The following is a 23,763-nucleotide window of genomic DNA, read 5'->3' on the forward strand; positions in this document are numbered from 1 at the left end:
GGGATTTTGCACAAAAAGAAAATGTCCACACTACTTTTTTTCCACAAAAAGCCTTAGTGCAAAAAAAGTGTGCATAAATTATGCAAATGAGGCATGGCGGTATACTAATCCTCATTTGCAACTCACTGCCAGCAAAACCAGCAGTGTAGATGAAGCCCCAGTTCACTTTGGGCTGTATACTCTGTTAGCCCTCTCCTTGGCTCAAATATAATCTCATTCCCTGCTGCAGCATTCTGAGCAGCCTTCATCCAAGGGTCTTCAGTGTAGTGCTACCCATGGAGAGCTCTACCCTAAGATTTATACATGGTCTCTTTTCCACCTCTGGGATGGAGCATGTTGAAGTGAATGCTGAGCCAAGTCCCTTCTGTGCCCCTGATACTACTGGAGCTGAATAGTTTTTACCATCATGTTAGTAGGCCAGGACAACCATAGGTAGGGGGCAAAGGGCCGGCTTCCACTAGGATTTTACAGTACTACAGGTTGAACCTCTCCAGGCTGGCATTCTCTGGTCTAGCATGATTTTAGTAAGTTGGATGTCCACTGACCATGGGTGTAGCCAAGTTTTCCACAGTCCCATAGAGTTTGTATATAGTCACCAGGTCTGGCTCTGTGCTGTTGTTTAGCTCTAACTTACCCCTTTATACCTTTGAAGAGCCCAGTAAGCAGCGGAAGTGCTGGTAATGCTGCTAGACAATATTGACCTCCCATGGTCTGGCAAATTTTCTGCTTTGGCACCAATCGTATCCCAAGGATGCCAGACATGAGAGCTTCAACCTGTATAACTAATGAATGCTAGTGAACTCACTGCATTTACAACCAGTAAAAACTCCTGGCCACTGCAACTTCCTGAGTGGCAGGAAGTCATATCTGCTTTCCTGTAGGTCACATTCTTACTTCTAGTCATATGCCCTGAGTTGTCAGCTCCCAGCTCTATAGCATGGGGGCCCATAGTTGACTTACTCCATAGTTGCTTCTCTCCATTGTCTCTAGCACTGACTCTTCTGCAACAACGCAGATCACACATCATTGTGCATACAGATATTGTCAAATGATAACAAGACAGTTGGAAATATTCACTCTGGTTGCAGTGAAAATTATTTTATAAGGAAGCCAGAAAGCCTATGTTAATGACTCAGGAAATTCCCTAATTTCCTTTTCTTTAGCTATACATTTAGTGCATGTGAAAGATGCTGGCCCCAGACACCGGAATCCTAATTTACCCTCAGAACAGTTAAACATATTGGCCATGGTTATGCATGTTGCCCTGCTGATGTCTCAACCGTGACCTGGAGGAACTTCCTTAATGGGTGAGAGGTTAGTTCAGTCTCAATGGCCACTTTAATCAACTTCTGGGACTGCCAACAATCTAGCCAATTAGTACTAATTGTCATGAGATATTTTTGGGTCTACTGAAGAGCCTTCAAATGATATTTGGGGTCATGCATGAACAGACTGTCCTGGGTTAAAATTTGTAATCTAAGAATGAAAAAGGCTTCATATCCATGAGCCATCCAATTCCCCACACCTTCTGCTCTGGTAGTCCAGTATTTTATTTGGCTCCTTCCTTCTAATATGCTCTGTATTCAGTAAAACTCCATTGGTCCGGCATCCAATGCTCCGGCACTCCTGATGGTCCGGCACCATCGGGAACCCGGAAGTGCTCCGGGCAGCCGGACAATTGGAGCTGCTCTGTGCCTGGCTTCCCTAATTCAGCGGTTGCTGAAACTGACCAGCAGCTGAATCGAGGAAGCTGGGGGCAGAGCAACTGGGGTGCTGCCGGGTTGGTCCCGTAGCGCTGTCCCTCGAGGCTGCAAGACCAACCTGGCAACACCCCAGCTGCTCTTGGGGACACCTGGGGTGGCGCTATGGGACCAACCTGGCAGCTGCCCAGCAGTTCTGCCCTAGGCATCCCCGATTCAGCCGCTGCTGAAACTGACCAGCAGCGGCTGAATCGGGGACACCTGGGGCAGAGACAGACTATCGGAAGGGGGGGCTGTGAGGGGTCTGGGGTGGCATCCCCCTCACCCCAGACCCCTCATAGCTCCCCCTTCCGATAGTCCGGCATACCTGATAATCCGGCACCCCCTGGGTCCTAAAGGTGCTAGATTATCAGAAGTTTACTGTAGAAAGTGCTCATTAGGGTATGTAGCAATGGTGTGCAACTGAAGAATTAATTTGCTTTCTGTATCAGTAAATAAGATGAGCTTTTATTCTTGGCACACACATTGATATGGTAATATTGTGGCAGACCAAAGGCAGCAGGCTGCAGTAGTTTGATGGAGAGCAAGTATAGGGGCAGTTGAATGAGCAGGTTCCTGTTCCCTGTATAGGCTGTCAGGGCCTGCTGCCCAGTAATTAAGACAGGCAGGCACCTTAGACTCAGAAAGAGCCCGCCTGCAGCAGCAGGCTAATGGGACACCTGCAGCCAGTTAGGGCCTGCTGGTCCATTATAAAAGGTTTCCCCTGGAACAAGGAGGGAGAAAGGAAAGAAGGATGGACTAGAGCAGACAAGATGTACAGAGTGAGGCAAGCTGTAAGGTGGTATGCAGGAGAGGTTTTCTCCAAGATGCTAGGGAGAAGATATTGTGGGAGTGGTTGCTAATCTGTGAGGAACAGGGTGAAAGTCCCACTAGTGGCTGCTACCTAGAGCCCAGGGATAGAACCTGATGTAAGTAGGTGAGACTGACTGAGTTCCCCTGACCCTCCCCATGCCTTGTGGGCCACCACCAGGGAAAAGGGGACTCTATGGACTGCAGAAGGGTTTTCCCTCCAAACTAATGACTGGCCTATGAGGAAAATGGCTCATTAAGTGGGGAATCCTTGCCTGTGAGAGGCAAGAGGCTGTGGGAGGGTTACTCTGAGGAAACTTAAAAATCTGCCAAGAAGGGCAGGACTCTGAGGGGCATTACCAGAGCTCTGCCACAATATACAGGATACTTTTCCAGCTCCCAGCAAGTCCTCGGAGTTTGAGTCCTATGACTAATCTAGAAATCCAGACATTTACTGTGCAAACAGAAGTATGAGGTCGGAATTGTCTTTTCCTTGGAGACAAGACACTTAGCAGGTGGATGTTTTTCTGAACAAGAAACATCTGGGAGAAGGCACGCAGCAGCTTCCCTAAACATCACAAAACTCTTCAAAAACGGCAGGAATAAAAAGAAATCATTGAGAACAGCCAGACTCTTCAGCAAAGAAAAGCCCAAGTGGGATGATGAAAATGTTTGGAAGGGAAACTTCCCTCGGGTAGAAAGTATTGCTTAAATGGATTGCTTGAGATGTCCCAAACTTCCAAAATCAGCATATGCTTTAGTTAAAGCTGTTTGTTATCAAATGTGCGTAGCCAAAGTGAGCAAGTGCCAGAGTAAAAATTTCTCTGGAAGTATTATTTTTTTCTCGTTGATTTTTGAAGTTTAATTAGAAGTAGTTCTGTTTTTGGAGTAAGGGAGGACTTGTAATTTCTATGTAGTTCTGATATTCATGCATGCATGGACTAATATTCTCTATACTTTGCCCTAGCCTGAGATTTTTTTCTTATTGTGTAGTGTCAAGCCACTTGTCTATACAAGTCTCAGATAAATCTGAGTCTGCCTTGGTACGTTCTCTGTATTTCACAACTGTAAATGAAAAGGTGTAAAAAGAGTGAAGATTTTTTTTTTTTTTTTATAGTTGGGGTAGTAAAGTAGCAATGTGATGCTGGCTCCTTAATGTTCTCTATCTACTAATGGTACAAACTAAGGGCTTGCCTTGTTCTCCTCATCAGAGATCATAATTTATAATGGGCCAGAAACTGAAGCTTCCTTTGATTTCCTCCACTCAACTGTTTCACGGTGGGGTTTTTTTTCTTCAAAAGCCATTCTCAAAACAGCAGTGAGTATTTACTATGAAGTGTCTTGTTCTGACTAATTGCACTAACTATAGACCCAATTCAATGTCTGTTAAAAATCAGTAGGATGCTCTACATTGATTGCAATGTGAGTTGAATTGGACCCTAATTTCTGATTTTGCAAGAACTGTAGAATGGCCAATAATGAGTGTAAATCATCCCAATACAGAGCAGTTCCCCCCCTCCCCCCCCAGGGCTTTAATATGGGGCTTACATGATGCATAGGTACTTGTCTGAGCTGTTTCTCTGGCATGTACTTCCCCAAGTGTGTGCCACTTGTTGGCTTCATCCACTTTTTATGCCTTGTCATGTCCATAAATTATATATTTTTCTGCACTCCAATTCATGACAATAATTGTCAATGGCATAGACACACATAGTTCAGTAAATAAGCGGATTGTGTTTTGTCTAACTATAATTGGTTATGAGCATGTCATATGTCTTAATATTTTAATACAGGTATTACCAAGAATGCCTAGATGCATAAACTGGAATGTTAACCTGTTTTGTTTCCATCCAAATACAGATGAGGATGCTTGAGGCATAGGTAGGTTAAGTGAATTTCCTAAGGCCACACAGGAAATTGACTATCCAGTTTCAAATAGATGTCAGGATGCTGAGGGACAAACTATCCCAGGATCACTTTGTAATTCTGGAAAAATTATAAACTAGGTAATTTCATACTTCAAACAATTTTTAAAAGAATGTTTAGCCACGTATTTTCCTTTGGAAGCTCTAGGACAAGTCTTGTTGATATGATAAAATCTGACATTGTTAGTAGTTTGGAGAGAGTACAGTTATAAACTTTGTAGATGACAGTCTAGGGAAGGGTTGCTAGTACTTGTCATACAAAATTAAAACATGTAACAGCCTCAAGAAACTGAAGACTTGGTCTGTTAAAATTTCATTTTATCGATTTAAGACAAGTTCAAAGTACTATACTTAGGAAGGAAAAATCAAATACACAAACCCAAAATGGAGAATGGGCTAGGCAGCAGTAATGCAGAAAAGGATGCGGGAGTTCTAGTGGATCACAAATTAATGAACCAACAACATAAAAAAGGCCAATACTATTTTGGGATGTATTAAGAGTAGCGTATATGACACAGAGTAATTGTTCTGATCTGTCTATGATGTCTCAGCTAGAATAATGTCAAGTATTCAGCAGACTGTGGACAAATGAGTTGAGGAGAACTATAAAATTCATAAGTTTAGAAAGTCTCACCTATGAGAATGTTTTTAAAAAGCATGTTTAACCTTCTCAAAAGGAAGCTATGTCTACACCTCAGGAATTTGTCAGAGGCAATGCAAATGAAGTGCTCATTAGCATTTCTCATGCTCATTTGCATAGTACCTTCCGATCCGTTTTGCGGAAGAGGTTTTTGCAGAAAATGCAGTGTAGATGGGGCAACAATCCCTTTTGCGCAAGATCCTGTGTACCTGCTTTTTTGAGGAATAAGTGTTCTTGCGCAAAAGGGTGTTTTTGCACAAAATGGCCCCATCTACACTGCGTTTTTTTGCACAAAAACCTCTTCCGCAAAACAGATCAGAAGAGACTATACAAATGAGTGTGAGAAATGCAAATGAGAGCGTGAGAAATGCTAATGAGTGCTTCATTTGCATTGCCTCTGCAGACAAATTCCTGCAGTGTAGACATAGCAGGAGTGTAGGGGTTGGGGGAGGATATTGTAAGGCTTCAAATAAGTTAAGAGCCATTATAAAGAAGAGAGTGATCAATTGTTCTTTGTCCACTGAAGGCAGGACAAGAAGTAATCAGCTTAATCTACACAGCATGAGAGACTTATGATAGATGTCAGTAAAAGGTTTCTATGAACAGTTAAGCACTGAAACAGGTTTCCAAGGGAGACTGTTTAACCTGTTCTTAGAAAGCTTCCACAATCACCTGTCCGGGATGGTCTAGGTATATTTGGACCTGCTTTGGTGTAAGAGACTGAAATACATGGCCTCTTGAGGTCTCTTCTGGTGCTATGTTTCCATGATTCTCTGAAGAACCCATATGTAATACTTCCTCTTCAGCAACAAAACTCCAAAGAAAGATGAACACCAATAAAGCATCATTTTGAATGTTAGGTTTGACAGCAGTCTTTATGAAAAGGTCTATATAATTTCTACACTTAGCTAGGAAAAAAAAACCTGACAGAAGGAAGCTGGTAAATAGGCAGGGGATCGCATCTGATAAAACTACTGTAGTAGAAAAGGACAAAAAAAATCAATTTAAATGTGGGGTATGTCCAAAAATGACATCTGATTTTATTTTTTATAGCAAATAGTCTATTTTTATTTCAAATCATCCATTTTGTATTTGCAACTGTCAGCCCCTTTGTAGGTGTTTTTTTTCTTTTAATGACGAGAAAGAAGAAACATTGAGAGTTGTAAAGAATGCTGCGGGGAAAACACTTGACAGATAGTCATTTAATTATGACTTTCTTGAATGTACACCATGACGGGGAGGAACAATTGGACCAGTTTAGTATTGTAGGCTTCATTTTAAGCTGTTTCATTGATATCAATCTACAAGAGTTTCAGCAAGAATATTTCTGTGCACCTGCTTTTGGATTTGACCACCAAAGCACTGTTGTGGTGTTTTCTTTTTCTATGACAGATTGTCCAAGCAGAGTTTACAACAAACAAAACCCAGGGAGCCCAAGAATTGCATAGTGCAAGGAGAAATTGACTAGAATGTGTATGGGGAGGAAGGGACACCATCCTAATCTTTGGGAAGAAGTGAAATTAAATCTAAGTCAAATTATTTTGAGACAGCTATGAAACTGTTTTTGCCTGAGCACCACTTATTCATTGCCTGAGCACCACTTTTGTAATCTATGACGCAAGCTTCTTGACCTGGGTAAATTCCAATCAAGAACATAAGAATGGCCGTACTGGGTCAGACTAAAAGTCCATCTAGCCCAGTAGCCAGCACCAGGTGTCACGGAGGGGGTGGACTGAAGACAATGATCAAGCAATTTGTCTCGTGCCATCCCTCTCCAGCCTCTGACAAACAGAGGCCAGGGACACCATGCTTCTTGGAAACACTTGGTAGAGGGGGAATCCATTTATTTAGTAAACAGACATACACAAAATCATGAAGAAAGGGGAGTGTGTGTGCATCCTTAGCTTTCATGCAGGCCTCTTCCAAAACCACAGAGCCTTCAGACTGAGGGAACAATTACAAGGAGAGCTTTTTAAAATAATTAATCATATGATGCCTTGCAAAGCTTATGGCACAGCTAACAGTAATGTGAGCACAAGCTACACACAATGGAACTATGCTGACTTGCTTTCTACTGACTTCAAAGGGATCTGAACCAAGTTGTTATTGCATAACAGTAGCCAGCAAGATTCAAACACCAAACTAAAGTCTTCATTTCAAAGACTGTTTACATCATGGAAGGACGCTCAATGTCTCTAGCGAACAAGGATTGTGCCCTAGATCAGGGCTACTCAACACGTGGCCATGGGTGGCATGTGGCGTGTGGTTTGGGTTTACATGGGGCTCAACATGTGGCCCATGTGTGGGATCGTTTGAACATGACCTCCATTGGGAACACGCTCCACAACAGCGAGGTGTCTCACAGGTATGGTGAGCAATGAAAGATGCAAGCCGACAGGCTGGCTGGAACAGACAGGTATAGAGTGTTGGCATTTCTAGCCAGGGCATTGTGGGAAATGCTGGCTGCTTAGTATTGTGGGAGAGCCTGAGAGGTGCTGACTAGCTCACACTGGCCACGTTTGGGCCCAACTCTGTGGCTGGGCAGCCCTGCCTCCAACCCGCATGGAGTGACAGACTCCCGCGTGGGGATGTCAGCTCTGCAGGGAATCCAGGATGGGGCTCCTGGGCATCTGTCCTTTTTTTGCCTCTCGTGTCTGGCCTGACTGATCCAACTCCCCACCCACTGCAGGTTGGAATGCTCTGGCTTGGAAACTTTTTCCTGTGTAAAATCAGTCCAAGAAATGCACAACCTGAAGCTTCAAGCTAAACATCCAAAATGCTGGTATACAATGTTCTTTTTAATAAGAATTTTTCTTTTTAAAATTGCAACAAAGAAGAGATGCTTGTTGAATGAATACAAGCATCTCTGTTTGGGAGATAAAATTTGAATATATATTTGCATGTAAATGCAACCACACTAATATTGCAGCCCTCAGCATGTGCTAAGAGTAAAATTGTGGCCCGCGGGACTTCCAAAGTTGAGTAGCCCTGCCCTAGATGAATGTCTAAAGCTAAATTACTTTGAGGTTCAGTCCAGTTTAAAAAAAAAAAAAAAAAAAAAGAGGCCAGGACAATTTTTTTTTTAATCTTGCAGTATTTCACTCTGACAATAAAATTCTAGATTCTGCTTTCAGCATGTGTTATCACAGATGTCTTAGAGAGAGAAGGCTTATCTAAATAAGAACATGAATTCAGGCTGCCTTTTGAAATTGACTTTTTAATGGCGGTAATTATTGAAGTACATTTTGTGCATTGACTCACTCAGTGATTGGGTGGGTTTCACTTGATCTAAATAGATGTACATGCAGAAAACCTTATTCATGCTAATATTTATGTCTTAACTCTGCAAGTCTTAGTCATCTGCAGGATTTTGGATCCCACAAGATTTGTAATGAAGGCCTCTATGCTCTACCTACCTTTGTCTGTGGCCCTTATAGCCATGATGCAATGAAAGCAGAAGACTGAAAATGGAAGGAATTCTAGTTCTATTTCAAAATACAGCATTCAACACTGAACTTGCATTTCAATTTCCATCCGATCAGATAACAGACCTAAAGAGTTGCTGCAGCCAGCACCAAAGGTATGAGTTTGTCTGCATAATTAATTATTCAAACTGTAAAACCTTTGTATATATTATGGTACATCAAAAAGTCTAGTGTGGTTGAAAGGATTTATTAACAAGTACCAGTTTATTTTAACCCTTTGCAGACAGTTCTACATTTACAACGTGAAAAGTAAGTTACATAGTCTAAAAGCAGGAAAAATGCCTCCTGGCTAATTTTGAGTTGGAATTTCTCTGAAGAAAATCAGTCAGTTATTTTGTGTACGTTGCCCATTCCACTGTCACACATCACTCACACAAACCTTCCTGGCAGAGGAAGGCCTGATTGGGGTCTACTATGGAAACTATCAGTGCCCTAGGTTAGTCAATGGGTTTCCTAGAGTTTGGTGAACCTGCATATGTGTGTGTCTTCCCTAATCTCAGCCTTTGCCAGCTCTGGGCATGAAAGTCTGAACTCAGGTCTCTTACAATGTAAGGGAAGAGCATTAGTCACTGGAATACTGAGCCAGACCACCCAGCAGTTATTCCACAATGTGTAAAAAGGAAAAAGTCCTGTGGTAGAGTCTATCCAGTGTTTGGGTAGAGCCATCTACCCAACAGTCAATAGAGTACACACCAGTGCTATGTGGTATTTAAAAAAAAATGACTGAAGGCAGCATGCCTCAGGTAAAACAACAATATTTAGCAAACAAACTAATCAAAGCTTTCTCTGTACAGCATGAAACAGAACTGATGCCAAGATCCCAGCCTGCTTGCCTTCCCAAATACAGTATGTGCAGCTTGTTAAAGCATAATCCTACCAGAAACCTGAGAGAGGACGTCTTGGGAGAATAAAGAATCTCTTGTAGAGTTAATGCTACTTTTGAAACCGTGTCTTACCTGAGATGTGTCACAGTTATTGTATACTAAGAGAGCTCCTCTTCTCTGGAATTTCTCAGCTAGCGGGACAGATGGCTAAAGGGACTGAAAAAGGATTACGGAACCTTAGACCAGTCTGAATCCAGCCCCAGTTAAGAGTGACTTGCAGTTGTTACCATCTGATGCCATTCAGTGACTGCCAGAGAGGAGTTGGTATTTTCAATCCAGTTCCTTCTGGATAACTATCAGCATCTCGGATACCAACATAACTGGTACGTAGGCTCAGTAGTAAGGCCAAGGAAAGTCTGAACATGTTGGAGACTGACTAACCCGTCCAGTCTTTACTTCTGTATCAGGCCCTAGGCCTTGCCTCTGCTATTCTGGGGATCAACACTGCAGCAATAGATCCACTAGCCATTGATTTATCATGTCTGCTGAAACTGCAATAAAATCACTCTCCAAGTACATGCATATTGTAATGGACAGGAGAAGTGCTGACAGCACCCGATGACTAAGGGGTTAAGCTCAGGTAGCTAGCAAAGGTGTTGGCCAGGTGGCTGGGAGAACCAATTGAGATAGTGTTGATATTTGAATTAGATATAGATTCTGCCAGCTTTCTTTGTGTGGGAGAGAAACTAGGAGTTCGGGGAGGACCCAAGCAGGACTGCCTTGTCTCCAAGGAATTCAGGGCATGGGAGAGGACTGAACAAAGAGAAAATTAGAAGCAAGTAAAAGGGAAAAGTGAATCCAGTCACATTCAGGGTAATGTTCTTCAGTTTGTGGTTTGGTTTGAACTGCTCTGTGTGAATCAATTTCTCCCCTCCCTATTGACTACCTTGCATTGTGCCCAGAGACTTTTCTCTGTTTTTTTTATTTGTTTTCCTTAGTGCTCTGTAACATTTAGCAACCAAGTATGCTTTATCTAGTTTCTTTTGTTTTGTAATCTTTTTTTAAGGTGATTTGATTGTGTCCTGGAAGGTCTGTCTGTATCTGCATGCCTCTGACTGAGAGGTCAGCTACCAGAGACTGCAGCTTGCTTTTCTCTTTTCAAGCTCTTTTGAGGCAGAAGAGCTTGGGGTACCTTTGGGGGTGATTTCAAGTGTTCACCCCTGGTTTTTAGGGATAAAAAGCACTTGACGGTGACAGCAATTTCCCCCAAATCGGTGGATTATGATTCTGGAGGGAAATTTTTGTAACCAGTGTCTGTAGAGGCAATGTTTTGAAGCTCTCAAAGGCATTCACCTTCCCTATTCGGAGTGCCAGAGTGGGGAACAGCCCTGACTCCTGGCAACCCTGGCACTCCGCCAAGATGAGTACCCAGCATTGATGAGAGAGCAACCCCTGCCAATGTTGGTCCGTGTTCCCTCTGAGGTGCGTACCTGTGCAGGTATGCACCAAGAATTTTGAGGCCTGCCCACCTCCTCAGCAGGGCTCTGCAGTGGCTGCTCAGCTCCTCTGGGGTGGGCGGCTGTCCTGCCCGAGGAGTAGCAGGGCAGCCACCACATGGTCCTGGCCCTGGCTTCAGCCCTTTCCCAGGGCTGGAGTGGAATCCGTGGCAGGCGGCAGCTGCTCTGGTGGGCCAGAGCCGCGTCAATGACTATGTACATTTTGTTCCCAAACCTAGCAAAATGTGGTCATTGAAATTGAATCTTAGTTTTGCTCAAACCTGAAAATCAAAGTGCAATGGTGGGAACGGCAAAAAGCTTTATTACAGCCCTATACCAATGCAAAGATTTGAGGCAGGATCGCTGGAGACATAGCGTATACATATTTAGATTTCACATACCCTAAAATTAGTGTGTTTGGATCCAGCATTTTGGTTCAGGCCCATCTGAGAGACAAACCACAAATGAGTTTGGGAAGCTATGCAGACAGATTTCTATGTAGACAGTTTTATCTCAGTGATAACTGGTATAACCAATATTTTCATCTATCTTGATCTTCTCTAACACAGCTTTGACTGAGTTCTCTTTATTTTTTTTTTACTTTTTTAGGTCACTGATTTGTCTCTTCCACAATAAGCCATGTATTCTTGATCCCCTGAATTAGCTCACAAGACCTCAGCATTCCTTCCTGAATGCCCTGGGTACAGGGGACAGGATTAGGTGTCCTCTCAAGGTCCCTTACTTGGCCTACGATTCTATAACTTGGCTCAACCTCATTTGCTAAACTGATCTGAGACTCGCCAGAGTTCATGTTTCTGGATTTGTTACGAAACACAGAACCCATGTGTCTGCTTTGGGGTTTCATTTGTCACAAATACTTGCACAACTCTAGCAATAAACACTTATTACTGGTAAAACATTTTCCATTTTTTAATGGAAAATGACTATTTTGTGTAAATCTAAATGTCTCTTTCCCCCTGTATAATGGTAAATACCTCAAATGGTCAGATTTGGGCAATTTGTAGCATGGATGACCCAAGCTATGTGTGTGGAGAATGTGGGAGTTACATATAGTATTTTTCATAAATATATGTCCTTCAGATTGTCCATTTGATAAACTGGTCCGAATACCAGGAGTTAAATCATAGGAATCTGTAAAGGAGGAAACCTATAGGAAACAAAGCAATGGCAGCTTGAAGAAGCAATGGGTAGAGGAAAGCTATCAAATGGGGAATATCCCATGAAGTTACAAAGTCTGCTTTTCCCAAGGCTAACCTGAGGATTACATTCCTATTTCCTAAGTCATCAAAAATGCCAGCAATGGAGGAAGGAGGAGTGAGCTGCTAGAAGCTGTCCTAAGCTGTGTCGGTGAAAGCTGACACACACCTTGTCTCTCTGAGGCACACAGAAACAGGCATCCTGCCGCAGCAGGACAGTCTGCCTCACCCTGTCAGGCTATGTGTAAACTGTGGCACTATTTCAGCATACTGGGAGTATCCCAAAATAACTATTCCACGTCTTTTGAGCATGCCCGTAATTTTGAAATAGATTTTGAAATAACAGGCGCGCTATTCTGGCGTCCCTGTAACCCTCATTCCACGAGGATTAAGGCACACTTCAGAATAGCAGTTTATTTCAAAATCTGGTACTGGGTAGATAGCATCAGGTTTTGAAATAAGCTTTTTTGAAATTAGATCAAAATAAGAAGGGCTCAACAAATATATTCGCCCGCGGCGAGTAGATTTTACCAGTTGGTGAGTGCAGGGGCAGACTGGCCCGGTGGCTGTTGTGACGGGCTAGCGGAAGCCCGCACTATGGAAGGGGGAAGTGCGGCGATTCTTCCCACCGGGCTGCCTCCATGCAGCTCTGATGCGAGGAGGCGGGGTGGGATGCCAGGACGCTGGCGTGACATGGCCCTGCTGATTTTAAAGGGCCATGGCAGCTCAGCTCGGGCCGCGTGTTCCTGGGAGCTGGCTGCGGCGCGTGGTGCAGCCAGGGCCCGCCCCGCCGGCTCCAGTCCTGCCACGGCCCCAGCCCCCCTTTGTTTTCATGCCGCCCGTTCCCCACGCCTCCCCTGCACTCCTGACCCCCTGCTCTCTCTCTTCTCTGCGACCCTTTGGCTCTGCGCTGCCCTTGCACCCCGCACCCTGCTCCCCCCGATCCCTGCCCCCCCAGCTCTGTGCTGCCCGTTCCCTGCACTGCCCCTAGACCCCAATCCCTCTGCCCCTCCCATTCCCCACGTCACATTACCCGTGCCTCCATCGCACCCTGCTCCCCCCGATCCCTGCGTCCTTCTGGCTCTGCCTCCCATTCCCTGCACCACCCCCGTACCCCCCCACTGTTCCCTGCACCCCTCTGGCTCTGTGCTGTCCCTGCACCCTGCTCCCTCTGTGGGTTGGGAGTGAAAGGTGCTTGTCCATAGGGAGAGGCTGGACAGGGCAGGGAAAAGGCTGCTGTGACCCAGCAGGGAGTGAAAGGGGGAGTTCACTTGAAGCGCCTTTGCCTTTATGGAAAAAAAGAATGAAAATGCTATTTGCTATTTATAGGGCTAAAATGCCGCGACAAAAATGAAAACAAACAAAAAAACCCATTGCAAAATGCAAACGTGTAAAGGACAACAAAAAGGGGGGGGGGCAGCTAAAAATGTTTTGCTTGGGGCAGCAAAAAACCTAGAGCTGGCCCTGGGGGAGGGGAAGGGGCTTGGCTGGGCTGTGGGGAGGGCAGGGAGGGGAAAATATGGGGAAGGGTTTGTGCTGAGCGGAGTGGGAGGAGGTCAAAAGAAGAAGAAGAAGAAAGGGGAAGGCACCAAGGGACTGGGGTGCAGGAGAGACAGAAGCCAGGGGGCTAAGTGCAGACAACGAGGAAAAGGGCAGGAGGGGAGACATTAGTGGGAGGGGGGACAGGGTGATGCCGGGAGAGGAGAGGGTAAGGGCACTGGGGACTAGACGGGGAGAGGGAAGTGCTGGGAGAAGGCTTGAAAGAAGGGGTGGGCATGAGGAAGGTGGGGATAGAGCAAGGTATCTGTGAGGGCACAGGGGCATGAGGGAAATGGGGGCAGAGGGTGGTGGGTATTGTGAAGAAGAGGGCAAAAGAGGCAAGGGCAGTGAGGGAAGGGGGAGGCATCAGGAGGGTGCAGGTACGAAGGGATTCTGGGGGTGAAGCGGAAGGCCAGACACCTGCAGGGGAGGGACCAGCACCAGAGGAGAGAGGCAGGGCAGGTGTGTAGAGGGAGGTGTTAGAACAGGGGATGAGGAGGGATAGCTCACATGATCAGAGTGGGGCTACTGGAGGAGTAGGCACAGGGAAGAGAGAAGGGCTGGTGAAGGGGGGCAGGTTGCAGGAGGGCTGAGGGCAGTGAGAAGGGCAGGAGTCAGGACAGCAGAGGAGGGTGAGGAGTTGCGGGGCAGCAGGCACCAGGGGAGCTGATGGAGCAAGGGGAGGAGACATGGCAGCAGAGGGAAAAGGTAGAGGTTTATAAGATATTTATTAATAACTTATTAGTAATTATTGTTCTTATTCTTATTAGGAATTTATGCCATTAAAAACCTTTTTGTGGGGGAGGGTGGCAAGTCCCTTTTTTGTCTGGCGAGTAGTGTTTTCCATAATTTGTCGACCCCTGAAAATAAGCAACACCTTATTTCAAGGTAAGGGTGCAGTGTAGATGCACACACAGAGAGGTAGAATTAACCAGGCAGAAAGAACTTTACAAAAGCAGGCAGAGAATTTTTAAGGTGTATGTCAGTCCTAGACATATAGGCCATACTGCATGGCGCAAGGTGGTCCTTCCTTCTCCCTCCCCAGGACGAGGGTAGGGTCCTGTATCCCTGGGCTATCTGAGCCCATGGCACACTCTGTATACTCGGTAAACCACCTGTAGTCTGGCCCCTCCCCTCAGGGCTGTTAGGCCTGAGCACCAGAGATAGAAAAACAAAGTTACTCGCCAGCCCTCTAAAGCAGGGCTGGGCAGCCCAATGACCAGAGTGAGTGAATCAAAGTTAAGTGCTGGCCCTTTAAGGTAGGGCTGGACAGCCCAATGACCAAGTAACAGGGATGCGGGCTGTGCCCCAGTAGGGGGACCCGAGCCCACTGTGCTCCACTGGGTCCCGGCTCAGGGCTCTCTGAGTGGCAGAATCCAACCTCAGTGGGGAATCCAACCAAAGCACGCCTAGGATCTCTGGGTGGGAGAGGCTGCTTCTGCACCCTCCCTGGGGCACTTCCTACCTGATCTGATGGGCCAACTTCCCACGTGGTAGCTGGGTCTCGTGACTCCTCAAGGGCTGCATTTCCCTGGTGATCTGCAGCAGTTATGAAGCCTCTGTTGCTCTCCTCTCAGGCAACTGGCAGCAGCAACTCAGGTGCTCCAACCTGAGGTTCTTCTCTTCTGCCAGCTAGCCCAGACTGCACCTCTCCCAGGCTTTTATACCTGGGCTACAGTCTGAGCATGTCTGGCAGGGCTCCTTCATCCAGGGTAACCTGGCTAAACCCTGTGGCTGCGTCTAGACTGGCAAGTTTTTCCGCAAAAGCAGCCGCTTTTGTGGAAAAACTTGCCAGCTGTCTACACTGGCCACTTGAATTTGCGCAAGAACACTGTAATTATTTATGAATTACAATCATGTAAGATTGTCAGTGTTCTTGCAGAAATACTATGCTGCTCCTGTTCGGGCAAAAGCCCTCTTGCGCAAATGCTTTCGCGCAAGAGGGCCAGTGTAGACAACGCGGTATTGTTTTGCGCAAAAAAGCCTCGATCGCGAAAATGGTGATCGGGGCTTTCTTGCTCAAAACTGTGCCTAGATTGGCACGGATGCTTTTCCGCAAAAAGTGCTTTGCAGAAAAGCGTCCGTGCCAATCTAGACGCTCTTTTCCGCTAATGCTTTTAATGGAGAAACATTTCCGTTAAAAGCTTTTGCGGAAAATCATGCCAGTCTAGACGTAGCCTGTTAGTTCAGTGCGGGGCTGGTACACCGCGTCATACTGCTGTACCCTTTGGTCTATGTGGTTTTTATTCATGAGGGATTAATAAATAATGCTTTGTTCTGAAGATGCTGGTTTTTGCGTCCTCTTCCTTTTAGCATATGCACAACATGCCTCTGATGGCATGTGACCAGGATTCATCACTGAATTTGGTCCACTGGTTGGATCATTAGCTTCCCAGCTTGGGCCAGAGCCCGACAAAGACCATGATGTGAATTCATAAATACCTGGAGTAAAAGGGAGTTGGGCCTGTATTGTGAACAGAGTTGGAAAGTAGGGGGCTACCGCACAAGAGACCCAGTCTGAGTGGTAAGACCGGGGAGCTGCACCTAAAGTTGAGGCAAGAAGCCAGGACTATCCCACAGCCAGACTGAAGCTTTAGATGAGATTCCCACTTTCTATCTCCCACCTACCTGGCTTCTGTGTTTCGAGCAGAGGTGGGGAACCTCAAGCTCGGGGCCTGGATCTGGCCCCCGATACTCAGGGTTCCACCCCCAGAATTGGGGAGCCCACACTGGCACTCTAGCTCCCCCACCGTGGGGTTGAAGCACGCAAAGTCTACTAGCCTGGCCCGCTGGAGGCTCTGGTATGCGAGTGGAATGAGGGAACTGTCTTTCTCCTTTTCAGTTGGAAGCCACGTCAGTGAGGGTTTGTTTTGTTTTTTGCTTCTCACTTACGTGCAGCCCCTGACTGATTTTTCTGTGAGTTAGCGGCCCTTGACCCAAAAAATCTTCCCCACCCCTAGTTTAGAGGCAAGTTACTGAGCATGGTTCTCCCCACCCTGCCGTACGTGTTAGGGTAGAAAGGAAAACATCTCTTCCTTCCCACTGCACAGGCGCTCAGATAGATTCCTTCTTGCCCTTTCTGCACCAGAGGGTAGAGAGGTGTCCATCCTGCTAGGCTGCATTGAGGTGGCTTCTTCACTCCAGGGACTATGTCAGGCAGATGCCAAGATGTTTCTCCTCCCATCCCACTCCAACAGCAAGGACTTGACAAGGGGAATTTGTAGAGGTGTTTCTTCCCTCTTTTTGCTGGAGAGGCCTCTGCATGTTCAGGAAGAAGGATTGCTTGGCAGCAGAACTGTATCCATATATTTAGTGGCTCGGGTGCTGGCAATGTGCTTGACAAGCCACAAAAGTAAAGACAAACCCTGTCCCTAAAAGCTTTCAATTTACACAAGATGGATGGACTCTGGATTGCCCAGCATGGCTCTGGGGATTGGGAGGCCAGGAGGGGGATGATGGGATAGGTAGAAGGGTATGGGTGGGGTACACTGGGGCACAAGCAGGGTGATGGGGCAGGGATTGGGGCAGAAAGGAATGGGTGGAGTGGACTGGGGGTCAGGCAGGGACTGGGGCAGAAGGGGACGTGTGGGATATCGACTGTGGTCAGGAAGTAGGGGATGGGGCAAAGGGCAGAAGGGGATGATGGGTGGGGCAGAGGCTGGGTCAGAGAATGGGAGAGAGGGTCGGGATAGAAACTAGGGCCAGGAGGGAGAAGAGAGAAAGGTTGAGGGGGCAGGGAGCGAGAGAGGGGTGTGGAAGAACAGGCCGGGTAGGAAAGAGCGTGTGGGGACAGACAATGCGGGCAGGGGACTCATCACTCCACAAACTCATCCCCCTGCCCGAGGTTCCCACCCTCGGCCAGCTTGGTCCTGCAGGGGGAGGAGGGGCGCCGCCTGGCCGGGCAGCTGCGGCGAGGGCAGGGCAGAGCGCGGGCTGCCAAGCGCGCCTGGCGCAGCGGGTCCCTGTCTCCCTCTGCCCGCCCCTCTCCTCTCGCCGCCGGTTTTTCCACAGTAGCTGCTACTCCAGACTGTATGGTATTGTGGGCTGGTCGCAAATCCCCATGTGGTCCCGACATCACTGACATGGCGGAATCCCCCTCCAAGCCCTCCTGGTAGCCCCCGCCGCCAGCCGGGCTTTCACCGGACTGCCTGCCGAGCGCGGCTTCGCAGCGCCCCCGATTCAGCCCTTGCCAAGGTAAGGCGGCGCCCGGGCCCGGCCGCGAAGCGGGGCAGCCCCCCACGGGGCTCACGGCGAGTCCCTGCGGCAGCCGCCGCCCGGAGTTGGGGCAGCGCAAGCGGCGCCCCCCCTTCGTGTGGGTCTGTGGCTGCCCCCCATTTTGTTTCGGCGGGGAAGGGCCGTGGGAGCCGGGGCGGGGATGCGCACCCCGTTTCTCGGAGCCCCGGGGAGCAGCAGCACTTTGCAGAAAGTTTCCCCCATTTGCCGGTGCCGGGAGGAGACACGCCAGCCTGGTTCTCGTCCTCCCCGGCGCAGCCCCCTGATTTATGCACCCCCTTATCGCCCGCCCCCCCCCCCAGAGCATCCCGCGGGCAGCATGGAGCGAGGAAAGGGGGAAATAGACCCACCGCGATCATCTGCCTGCCCTTGGGGCGGCCGCAAGCCGAGGCTGCAGCGCAGAGCGTGTGTGTGTGTGTGTGTGTTGGGGGGTAAGTTTGGTGTGATTTTTTGGGGGGGCTCCAGGGTGGGAAGGGGGAATTTTACAGCCCCGGGGGCGGGGTGGCCGAAATGCTGACGCCCCTGCTGGAGCAGGCTGGGAGAAGGTGGCTGGGCTCAGCGGGGGAGTGGAGGCAGCAGTTCGTTCGGGGCTGGGAGACACTCCATCATAGCCTAGTAATCCAGAGAGACTCCGCCGAGCGCTGCCGGGATCAGCCTGCCTGGCCTCTCCCTGCCCCCTTCCCAGCCCCGCGCCAGCCCTCGCTCCCTGCCCCTTCGCCTCGGCTCCGCCGCCTCCTCTCCTCTCCTCTCCTCTCTTTGATACTCATCCTGCAATTGCAATCGGAGCCGGAATGGAAAATCGGCTTTCAACTTGGAAGAGGTTGGCGTGTGAAGGGGGGGGGGGGGGCGGGGAGCCTTCCTCCTCCTCCTCCTCCTCTTCCCCAGCCTCGGGCTCCCTGCAGGAGGAGCTGCGTGTGCGAGAGGAAGGAGGTTGGAAGTCTGTGCCCTGCGGCTGAGTTTGGGAGCAGGAGGCGGTGGGTGGGGGAGAGAGAACCTCGGCTGTGAGGCCGGCACGTACTGTCTGGCCCCTCTGCCCAGCTCAGGGCATGTCACGCGGGTGAAGAAGCCAAGGCACCAGCAGAGTCTCCAGCTCTCTGCAAACTCTTTCCAAAATGTCTGGATCCAGGGAGCACCTTGGAGAGAAGGAGAGCGAGAAACCGACCGACCCAGGCTACCCTCCCCCAGCCTCTCTCTCACAACCCCTCCTTTGCTGACACCACTTCGAAGAGAAAAATCTCGGAAACTTTTTATTTCTTCTGCCAGACTCCTTAAAAATGGCATGTTACCAGGAGAGAGAGCTTTACAAATCTTCTCTTTAAAGTTTATCTTCTTCTTTCAAACTCAGCCTAGCTCCCCTCCCTCTCTCCATTAAATATTCCATTTATTTATGGGCTAAAGTTTTGACAAAGGTTGCCTGGTCTGGAACTTAAAGTAAGGAGCAATTCATGGCACCATATTCATTAGATTTTTTTAATTCATTGCACATAGACTTGATATAATTTGCATTTTAATAGCACCTTCCCTTCTGAGGAGCTGCAGTCATTTTTAAAGAGCTAGAGAAGCTGTCTAGATGGGGAAACTGAGGCATATAGCGGTTTATGCAACAGTGTCCCACAGTGAATCAGTAGCATAGCCAGGAACAGAATTCACGTTTCCTGGTTCTCTGTGCCTTCATCACATTTGTTCTACGTGCTAGTTTTTTAAATTGTTGGGCAGTTGAGGGTTGACCCACCTTTTTTAAAAGGTGTTAAATGTGGTTCACAGAAGAGTTTAACAACTTGTTAGCTATTATGTTTTTGAACATGACCTGTTTTTCTAGTCTAGACATGAGCAGAGTGTGTAGGTGCTAGCTGGATGGCCTCCCTGTTAAGAGAGGTGCTATCCCTGTGCTCTTCTCAAATGGTGAAAATAAGTGTCCCGCAAGAAAATTCCATTACAACCTGAATTATTGTAGTGGAATGGAATGGAATTTTAATTCATTTATGAGTTTTATTGAAAACAATTTTAATTTGTGTTTTCATAAATGTTCCTGTGTAATGTCAGCTTAGCCAGACAGTGGGGGCGATGATGTCACTACTCAGCACTGTGCGCATAGTCAGTCAGGGGTTCCGCACAGTCAGGGGTTCTGCAAAATTCTTTCGAGTTCCAGAGGGTTCCATGGACAAATAAAATTGGGAAACACTGCCCTATATCCTTCAGGAGACAGCTGATTGGGTAAGATGGATGGCTCCTTCTCCCACTAGTGGCAGTGTTCTGCTTCCCTCACTCACTCTTTTCTTACCATCTGCTTGTGTCTCTGGGCAATAACAGAGAAGCTTGTTAGGGAAGTATGCTGTTGTTGCCACCACAAGAGGAAGATATTTCTTGGCAGCATGCCCAGGGTCATTCAGGCTGTGAAGTGCTCTTTTCTTATATCCGTTCTCTCAGTGGAGTCTTATGCAGAAGGAACGTGTCAGTTCCTTCCAGTATCTGATCTGCCCCTCATCTGTCTCAAAGTCACTGAGTTTTTGTGGTTACATCTCTCCTGCTGAGCCCATGACACAGGGTATCACTAGCCCCAAAGTGTCCTACGTCATTCATCCCACTTCGGTACTGAGTAGCTTATGCTCTTCATGTAGCCCAAGGCATGGAAGCTGAATCATTTCCCATTTTTCAAGTGGCTCTGCTCATGGTTCATTTGAGGTCATTGCTGGTCCATTGGTTAATTTTTTCCACACTATTCTATTATCCTGCCCCCTACCCGGTCAGGAGATAGATGGAGAACCATGAGCTTTCAAAACAGACTCAGAGAACTAAGTATATTGTTTACATATCCTCCATAATAGCATATATTTTGGGTAGGAAGCATCCAATCTGAAACTGTTTTCTTCAGTAACTGTTAATTCAATTTTTAATTAGCAGTGATTTTACTCTGGCTCTCTTTTAGTAATAACCACCTAAAAGTCAGAATATATGCAGAAACTTTATGCATATACATTAATCATCAGATGTAAATTACATTCATCTGCTCATTTTATGTTCCCCATCAGCACCTCTAAAGAAAGGGATAGGGAGTCTGGACCTGGATAAATTGAATCCCCTACACTTGCACAAATAAATGTATGAAGAACATGTGTGTATGTGTTGGAGCTGGGGTGACAGTTTAAGTTAACTAAACAGTTCACAAATAATTAGCTTTTTGTCCAAAAATGTAAGGCCCAGTTCTGCAAACACATACATTTACATCAAGTTTTCAGTTTTACAGTATGAGTACATGGTTTCAGTATTGGTATCTTTTAGCTTATAAAAAACATATTATTTCAAAAAGTGTCGCAGGACTGAATACAATAGATGACTTTGTTTAGCCAAAATTATGTTTGTCTCTCAATCCATTTAGCCACCTCTACCACCCAAGCAACAACCTGAGAAAAGGTTGACCTTTCAGATCAGTCAGTACAAGGGCTAGCAAACTCAGTCTCTGTCAGACTACCATGCAAATTAATTCCAGAGTCAAGGACCCTCCACAAAGAATGGTTTGGTATTAGGTCATTATATCTGAGGACTGGTGTGTCTCTGTGTAGATCATAACTATGTGGTGAAACATACTGCATGTCAGCAAGACTGAAATCTGCATTTCTGCTGTATAAGCTGATGTGGAGCTGGAGGGTTTCTCAAATCAGCAGTTAACTTGCTTAATTGATCTTTCCTGCACTGCCAGGATACAGCACTTCAGTAACAGAGAAATCTTTTTAATAAAGAATCTCAAAAGTAGGGTTGTTTATGGCCATGGTTTAGTGTCGCCGCGTGATCTTCCCCTGGAGACAGAAGGTATGTGGGAAGAGGGAAGTTCTTCAAACAACAAAGTGGAAATAGGAGCTGATAGATACACAATTATAACAAGCCATCTACAGGCAGGAATGTTTGTGAATTTGAAAATAGATAACTCCTTAAACAGTTTTCCAGCTGATATATGCATTTTAATCATCTGTTTTAAACATAGCTTCCCGCAGCACAACAGATTCTTTGATGGGTTACAAATACCCAGGAAAAAAGAGATATTTTAAACGTGTGCTCTGTTAAAGGAATTTGTAACAGCACATTGGAGAGATTAGTCTTCTTTCAAAGCATGCTGTTATATATACTAAATCTGCGCCCATGATCTGGATTCAAGACCATAACATCACTAGGACAAAAATGCAGTCACTGTAAATTTAAGTTTTTGCACAAAAAATCCTGTAGAGTTTCTTAAGGATATGGCATCAAAGGGCAATTTAGGTTTCCTTTTCTTGTGAGAGAATGTATTACCATTACATGTAGTACTAAAAAGTTTAAAGGTTAAAATATACCACATTATGTGTGTAAACTAATTTAATAATTATGTTATAAATAGACTGTAATGTAGACAGAATGTAATTCATTCCTTTGGTATCTTCTAAGTAAACAAAAGCTGAAAACAAGATTTGCATCTGCAAGCTATAAGCTGCAAAATGTCAATTTTAACATAAGACTTAGTCCGTTTCCAACAAAAATATATTATACATTCAATACAGTAGTCTGAAAAATAACAGCATTCCCTGTCAGTACAGTTTTGTCAGAGCTCTAAAAGTCACAGAAACCACATGCATAGATGTACATTTGGAATAAGCATGCACTCTAATAATCTAATACTTAAGTAGACAATTGTTGTAATTTAATGCCAAAAAGTCAAACATTGAATGTATTAGTTTGGTACTTATTGGACTCTGTTCGAGTCAATTAATTAACTGAAGTCAATGGGGATTTGCCAAAGGCAATGACTGAGTAAGGGCAATAGGATTTGGTCGCAGAAGCATATATAGTAAATGTTTGTGAGGTAGACATCAGTAAAATACAGCTAGAATTATCTGTATGAAGGACATAGAATGAATGTTAAAAGGATCATTAGTTTAAGATATTAATACTTTATCTGTAATAACAATACAGTAAGTTTATAAAATAATTAGAGCAAATTAAAATACTCAGATTCTTAAAATTACCTTTTAAAATATTATTGTTAATATTTACATTCATATAAGATATTCTTTGTGCAAATCATGGCAATTAAATGGGGAGGTAAGACAAATCTTGCTAAAAACAGTTGGCTGAAATTTGCCCTTATTTGTGTGTGCTATTCCAAGTGAAGCATTTGACTATGACTTACTGCTTTCTGATGTATGTGTAATTTGGTGTGCTGCAAATCTTACTTGTGTTAAAAGTACATGTGAAGTATTGAAACTTAAACACACTTCTCATGTCTACTGAATTGTAATCAAATAAGCTGAAAGCAGGACTGGAGAATATTAAAGATTTTATATGATAACTTTTAAGTTATGTCACACAATCTGTTATGAAACTCACAAGCCATTGGCAAATAATGCACCCTTGTATTTGTCAACAGTTAACTGTATACAATACACGTTCACACTGACTGTGTAGAAAGTATCCCTTACTTCCCTTTCTGAGTAATGTTGACTTATAATGATAGTAGTACATGGTTATTGGTGACTTATGGTTATATTTAAGATAATCTTCCATTAACTAAACTGAGATCATTACAATGCAACATCTTATCAGAGTGACTTATAAAACATATATCTAACATTATGAATAATAACTGTGTTGCTTTTTTCCTCTAGAGAAAGCAAACAGTGTAGCTAATATTGACATCCACTTCCCAGGCACCTCTTATTGCATTTGAGCCAGTGTAACTTTGTTGACTTCAGTGGAGTAATGCCAAAAATTAATTTCTATATTTCACTGTGCATATTTGCTCATCATAAAATATTAATATGAGCATTCTTTGGACTTTATAGGCTATATGACTCCTTGCTTTCTCTATTCTGTGATTTTAAGTTTTA

The 23,763-nt window shown here is 45.7% G+C and overlaps 1 protein-coding gene and 1 long non-coding RNA gene across 3 annotated transcripts in view; both read left to right on the forward strand.

Annotated features, from left to right (window-relative positions):
• LOC142830794 (uncharacterized) overlaps window positions 1-13,539 on the forward strand; it is a 73,478-nt gene extending 59,939 nt beyond the window's left edge. Inside the window, exons 8-12 of the long non-coding RNA XR_012906296.1 lie at window positions 3,761-3,867; window positions 4,343-4,430; window positions 8,465-8,694; window positions 9,394-9,806; window positions 11,529-13,539. This is a non-coding gene — a long non-coding RNA (uncharacterized LOC142830794). The remainder of the gene's footprint in view (window positions 1-3,760; window positions 3,868-4,342; window positions 4,431-8,464; window positions 8,695-9,393; window positions 9,807-11,528) is intronic.
• A 4,062-nt stretch (window positions 13,540-17,601) lies between these two features.
• The window catches only part of FNDC3B (fibronectin type III domain containing 3B), a 392,297-nt gene continuing 386,135 nt past the window's right edge, over window positions 17,602-23,763 (forward strand). The window contains exon 1 of one of the 2 annotated variants that reach the window (XM_075937961.1): window positions 17,602-17,869. The gene's annotated coding sequence lies outside the window, so the exon portion shown is untranslated. The remainder of the gene's footprint in view (window positions 17,870-23,763) is intronic. The other variant, XM_075937956.1, reaches the window with a different exon arrangement.

The sequence above is a fragment of the Pelodiscus sinensis genome, chromosome 10 (assembly GCF_049634645.1).
Source record: "Pelodiscus sinensis isolate JC-2024 chromosome 10, ASM4963464v1, whole genome shotgun sequence".
NCBI lineage: Eukaryota > Metazoa > Chordata > Testudines > Trionychidae > Pelodiscus > Pelodiscus sinensis.